Source organism: Lepus europaeus, chromosome 11 (genome assembly GCF_033115175.1).
Source record: "Lepus europaeus isolate LE1 chromosome 11, mLepTim1.pri, whole genome shotgun sequence".
Lineage (NCBI taxonomy): Eukaryota > Metazoa > Chordata > Mammalia > Lagomorpha > Leporidae > Lepus > Lepus europaeus.
This window is the reverse complement of record NC_084837.1, coordinates 11,824,035-11,831,074: the sequence shown is the minus strand read 5'-3', so window position 1 is coordinate 11,831,074 and position 7,040 is coordinate 11,824,035.

Here is a 7,040-nt window from a genome sequence, read left to right as displayed (position 1 = left end):
TACTTGAGAGGATGGTAAGAGGGACTTGAATGGCGAGTAAGTAGCCACATTCTACTTGAAGTGATGAATGCTGATACTAGTAGATGGTGATAAATTGCATGTGTGTATGGCAATCCTCAGAGTAACCCCTGCAAAACTTTTTAAGCTGCCATCTATGGCACCTGCATCCCCTATGGGCACTGTTTCTTATCCCAGGTGCTCCACTTCTGATCCAGCTCCTTGCTAATGACATGGGCAAGGCAGCAGAAGATAACCCAAGGGATTGGGTCCCTGCCCCCAACATAGGAGACCTGGATGAAGCTTCTGGCTCCTCCCTGGCACAGCCCTGTCATTGCACCCAGTTGGGAAATGAACCAGTGGATAGAAGATCACTTTTTCTCTGTCCCTCCCTCTCTCCCTGTAACTCTGACTTTCAAATAAATATATCAGTAAGAAAAAAAAGAAAAAAAAAAAGAATACCCTAATAACCACTTCAGACAGGTAAGGGGAAGCAGGACAAATTCCGTCTCAGTATCAGTAATTGCATTGCGGTAAATGTCTAGACACAGCCGTCAGTAATCAGATGAGGAGAACGCCTAAAAAGCCATGACCTAGCACGTGCTATCTAGTAGAAACTCACTTAAAATACAGTGGTCGTGTTATGTTAACAGTAATGACTAGGAAAAGAGATGCCTTGCAAACGCTAATCCAAAGGACACTGATGGGGGTGTATTAATATCAGAGCAGACTTAACAAAAGAAAATTTCCAGGGACAAAGAGGTGCATTATATAATAATAGAAAGGGCGTGCTCACAAGCAGATAGTAAGTGTATATGCACCAAACAGCACAGTTGCAAAATATGTGAACCAAGAATTGATAGAACTAATAGAAAAAAAAATTTTTTTTAAAAAGGACCTATTCACAGTTACAACTGGGGACTGCAACACCCTTCTCGTACTGATCAATGAAATCACTAGACAGAATGCCGTGTAGAACTGAGCAGTGCCATCAACCAATACAGGGTACAGTCTTTTTGAGTATCTGTGTAACCGTCACTAAGACTATTGAAGTCACAAAATAGGTTCTGTAATTGTAACTGGACCAAAGTTAGTAACAGATAATAGAAAAGTCTCCAAAAATTTATGTTATCAAGGAAGTCTCGTGGGAAGTAAAAAAAAAAAAAAAAGGAAATACAGCAATGATTTTTAATGAAATTCAATTTATTCATAAATTGATAATTTAATAAAATTCCGTCTTCATACAAAGAATGAAATTTGGCAGCAACAAATGCAAAATAGTATGTTTAATAGATAACGCTTGCCTCCCAGCATCCATCTACCATTTCTTCCCTAATAGAGTTCTGTCTTTCTTAACTGTCTACCCTTCCCTCCCACACGGTAAAGCCCCAAGACTGGACTGAAATTCCATCGCCATCGGTAGTCATGGATTGTACAATCCATACCTGGACCTAGAGGGTTCTGGAAATGTTCTCCCACACCTAGATGTGTGATATGAGAAGTCAGCCTCTCTCCCACCACAGGTGAACAAGGAAACAGGTACAACTTCTGGTTACTACTAGTAACCACACAATAACCTTAAAAAACAGCCACGTTTAGGATAATGGACTTCCTGGTCTGCAGAGAGAAAATGTTGTCAATGACATTAAAAAAAAATGTTTATTGAATACGTTGATTTTATTATATTGATTGGCATTTTAAAATTAAAGAAAAACTTCACTAATTATTCCTAAAAAATTAAAATGAGGCACTGGTGTAGTGGAGCAGTGGATTAAGCCACCAGCAGTGCCAGTTTGAATCTCAGCTTCTCTACTTCTGATCCAACTTTCTGGTAATACATGAGAAAGCTGCAGAAGATGACCTAAGTGCTTGGGCTTTTGCTACTCATGTTGGAGACCAGAATGGGTTCCTGGCTCCCGTTCAGCCTGGTTGAGCCCAGCCTGTTCCTGCCATCTGGGGAGTGAACCAGCAAATGGAAGATCTCTCCCTCCCTGTCACTCTACCTTTCAAATAAATATTTTTTAAAAATTTAAATGACAGTTACCCAGTATGTTTGCATAATTTTTAAAAGCTTGATCTGAATTATTTTTACATTAAAAATAAAGCAAGATACATATTGCTTATCTAACCAGTGCCTTCACCATTCTAATACCTCAGTTTTGCATTTTACTGACATTTTTTTCAGTATGGTCAGTATGATCATTTTATCTTTAAATAAAATTGTTTATCATTTTATTTAAAATTATAGTTTATATATTGGAAATTGTTGATCTATCTGATTCTTCTGTATACCCCTCCCCCTCCTTTTTTTTCCCTTTTAAGTAGACTATTTTCTAGAGCAGTTTTAGATTCACAGCAAAACTGACCAGAAAGCATGGAGTCCCAAGCACACAGACAGGCTTCCCCTCATCAACTAGCACGATAGTACCTTTGTTAGATATTATACAGAACAGGTTCTCTGTCCTAAAAATCCTCCTGTGCTATATCTGCCTGTCTGCCCGGTGCCCTCAACGCTGGCCACACACTCCCTGGCAACCTCTGACCTTTATTGTCTCCATCGTTTTGCCCTTTCCAGATTGTCATAGCTGGAATCACAGAAGGTAACCCAGACAGTCGTCTTTCCCTTAATACTGCACATTTAGCATTCATCTGTGCCTGTCCGTGGCTTGGTAACTCCTCTTCAGTGCTGAGTAATTTTCCACTGTCTGGATGTACAACAGTTTATTCATTTGTCCACTGTAGGCCATCTTGGTAGCTTCCAAGTTGTGGTATTATGAATAGACAAGCATCCACATGCAGCTTTTGTGTGCTTTCAGCTCATTTAGGTAGATTTCAAGGAGTGTGATTGCTGGGTTATGAGCTATAGCTATGTTTATTTTATAATAAAATGCCAAACTGTCTTCCGATGTGACTACATCATTTTTGTCATGCATTCCCACCAGCAGTAAATGAAGAGTTCCTGTTGATCCATATTTTTGTCAGCATTTGGTCTTGTCTGTGATTTGGATTTTGGCTGTTCTAATACGTTTGTGGTGATATAGCATTGTTATTTTAATCTACATTTCCCTAATTACATATGACGTGGTACATTTTTCTTATGATTATTTGCCATCTGTACATGTTAGGTAAGGTGTCTCTGTTCAGGTCTTTTACCCATTTTTAAATCAAGCTGTTTATTTTCTTTTTGTTCAGTTTTAAGTGTTCTTTGCATATCGAGGGATTATAGTGCTTTACGTCTTTTGCAAATGTTTCCTTCCAGTCTGTGGCTTATCTTCTCAATTCTCATTCACAGAGAAAAAAATTTTCATTTATGAAAGACTAGCTTATCTTTCTTTCTTCAACTTATCAACCCTTTCTTCCATGGCTTTGGTGCTGTATCTAAAGAGTCACCATGGTAGTTTTTATCCTGTTATCGTCTAGGAGCTTCATGGCTTTGCATTTTGCAGTTAGGTCTATGATAACTTTTTAGTTAAATGTTGTGAAGAATGCAAGGTCTGTATCTGGCTTCAGTTTCTTGCATGTGGATGTCTAGTTGTTCCATCAATGTTGAAAGGACTATCTTTGAGATACCACTGTGACATGGTAGGTTAAGCCGCTGTCTGTGGTACCAGCATCCCATATAGTCACCATTTCAGGCCAGCATCTGAAATAGGCGCCATTAAATAACTTTTTCCCATTCTCCATCAACCATGGTTTTGCGGTTTCCAGAATTTCCCATGAATGCAATCATACGATCTGTAGCCTTGTCGGTTTTTTAAAAAGATTTATTTATGTATTTGAAAGGCATAGTTCAAGACACTGTAGCAAAAAATGACCTACATGAAAGATCTCTGTGAGATCCTGGTGGAAAGAAGGGGCCATCAAAGAAGGAGGTACCTTTCTCTGAAGGGAGAACTTCCACATTGATTATGGCCCTATCTAAATACTGTTTGAGTTTGTGGACTCAAGAGGCTTCTGTAGCCTTGGCAGCTCATGATAAGAGCCTCAGGTGATCACTGATGTCATAAATAAGAGTGTCAATTGTTAAATCAACAACAGGAGTCACTGCACATTTGCTCCCCATGTGGGACCTCTGTCCTTACTATGTTTTTCTATGAGAATTAATGGTAAAACTAGTCTTCAAACAGTACTTTATACTTTGTGTGTCTGTGTAGGTGCAAACTATTTGAAATCTTTACTTAGTATAGAATTGATCTTCTGTATATAAAGATATTTATCAAATAAAATCTTTCTATAAAAGAAAGGCATAGTTAGAGAAGGAGAGACAGAGACATCTTCTATCTGCTGGTTCACTCCCACAAGTGGCCACAATGGTTGGGACTGGGCCAGGCTGAAGCCAGGAGCTTCTTCTGGGTCTCCTATGTGGGTGCAGGGGCCCAAGTACTGGGGCATCTTCTACTACTTTCCCAAGTGCATTAGCAAGGAACTGGATCGGAAGTGGAGCAGCTGGGACTATAACAGGCACCCATATGGGATGCTGGCATTGTAGATGGAGGCTTAACCTGCTGCACTACAGCACCAGCTCAGATAACTAAATATTGCTATATTACTATAATAGCTATAATACTATAATAACTATCTTTGCTTCTTGTTCCCCTTTATCAAAGATCAGTTGACTATAATTATGTGGGTCTGTTTCTGGGCTTTGCCTTCTGTTCCATTGACCTGTTTTTGTCTTCTTTCACCAATATCACATTCTCTCTCTTTTAAATATTTATTTATTTGAAAGAGTTTCAGCAAGAGGGAGGGAGGGAGAGAGAGTGAGAGAGAGAGAGAAAGCAAGCTTCTATCCACTGATTTATTCCCCAGAGAGAGAGAGAGAGAGAGCTTTCATCTGCTGATTTATTCCCCAGATGGACACAACAGCCAGGGCTGGGCCACACTGAAGCCAGGAGCCAGGAGCTTCATCCCATATGGGTGCTGGTTCATGTCCAGCTGCTCCACTTTCAATCCAGTTCCCTACTCATGGCCTGGGAAAAGCACATGAAGATGGCCCAAGTGTTTGGGCCCCAGATAAAGCTGCTGGATCATATTGGGAAAAATTGACTTCTTGATGATATTGAATCTTCTTATCCGTAAGCATGGAATATCTCTCCATGTATCTAGTTCTTTGATTTCTTTCCCCAAAGTGCTTTAGTTTTCCTAATGTTAATTGTGTAATACTTTGTTAGACTCATACTAAGTTTCTGCTCTGAGGAATGGTGATGTAAATGGTAGTGTGTTTTTAATTTCAATTTTCATTTGTTCATTGCTGGTGTAAAGTAAAATGATTAACTTTAGTCTATTAACTTTGTATCCTGCAACCTTGTATCATCATTCATTAATTCCGACAGTTATTTTTATACGTTTGTTTTGATTTTCTACATACATGATCATTTCGTCTATAAACAAAGATGCTTTTCTCTCTTTCTTCCCCACTGCATACCTGTTATTTTATTTTTTTTATGGTATTAGTCAGCCTTTGTAGTACAATGTTGAAAGGGATTAGTGAGATGAGAATTTGCCTTTTTCGCGATCTTAACCAAAAAGCTAGTTTCTATCAAGAATTATGTTAGCTGTAGGGTTTTTGTAAATGTTCTTTATCAAGTTGAGGATGTCCCCTTATTCTTAGTTTTCTGAGAGCTTTTTAAAATTGCTATCATGAGGGGCAGTGCTGTGGCGTAGTAGGTAAAGCTGCCATCTGCAGTGCTGGCATCCCATGTGGTGCTGGTTCAAGTCCCTGCTGCTCCACTTCCGATCCAGCTCTCTGCTGTGGCCTGGGAAAGCAGTGGAAGATGGCCCAAGTCCTTGGGTCCCTGCACCTATGTGGGAGACCTAGATGAGGTTCCTGGCTCCTGGCTTTGGATCGGACCAGCTCAGCTCAGCCATTGTGGCCATCGGGGAGTGAACCAGTGGATGGAAGACCTCTCTCCCTCTCTCTGCTCTGCCTCTCTGTAACTCTGCCTTTCAAATAAGTAAATAAATCTTTTTAAAAAATTGTTATCAAGGGCTGGCGCCGTGGCTCAACAGGCTAATCCTCCGCCTAGTGGCGCCAGCACACCGGGTTCTAGTCCCGGTCGGGGCTCCAGATTCTGTCCCGGTTGCCCCTCTTCCAGGCCAGCTCTCTGCTGTGGCCCGGGAGTGCAGTGGAGGATGGCCCAAGTGCTTGGGCCCTGCACCCCATGGGAGACCAGGAGAAGTACTTGGCTCCTGCCTTCGGGTCAGCGCGGTGCGCCGGCCACAGCGCGCTGGCCGCGGCAGCCACTGGAGAGTGAACCAACGGCAAAGGAAGACCTTTCTCTCTGTCTCTCTCACTGTCCACTCTGCCTGTCAAAAAAAAATTTTTTTTTAAATTGTTATCATGAATATGTATTGAATTTTATTCAATGTTTTTCTGAATCTGTTGATACAACCAAGTGATTTTCTTTTCTAGTCTCTTGATGTAATTGGATCAAATTAGTTGATTTTTATGAATATTGAATCAGCCTTTCATACCTAGGGTAAATCCCATTTGGTGGTGGTGTATAATTCTTTTCATATGTAGTTGGATTCAATTTACTTGTATTTTATTGAGGATTTTTCATTAGATACTGGTCTATAGTTTTCTTTTAATGTCTTTGGTTTTGATATTAAGGTAGTGCTGACCTATAGAGTAAGTTAGAAAACATTCCCTCTGGATCATGAAGAATTGGGATAATTTCTTCCTTAAAGTTAGTAGCTTTCACCAGTGAACCCGTCTGGGCTGAGTCCTTCATGTTATAGAAGCACCCTTTGCCTGCACTAATTTGTGTAAGCTGGGGGTTTCTCCACCTCACTTTCCTATCCCACAGCCTTCCCTGGCCAGCCTGCAAGCTTCCCAAACCTTTCTGCTCTGCTCCCCTTTGCTCCTGATCCTCATTGTAAACTTAGTAAATGCAGTCAGTAACACCCACGCCACCGACTGAATGCAGTACTGCTTTGAGACGCTTCTGCCAGGCAAACCAGTCCACCCTCTTTAAGCTCAGCCCCTGACAAAGTCTCCACAGCTGGAGACTTCAGAGTTTAGACATCTGCGTGAGTCTGGG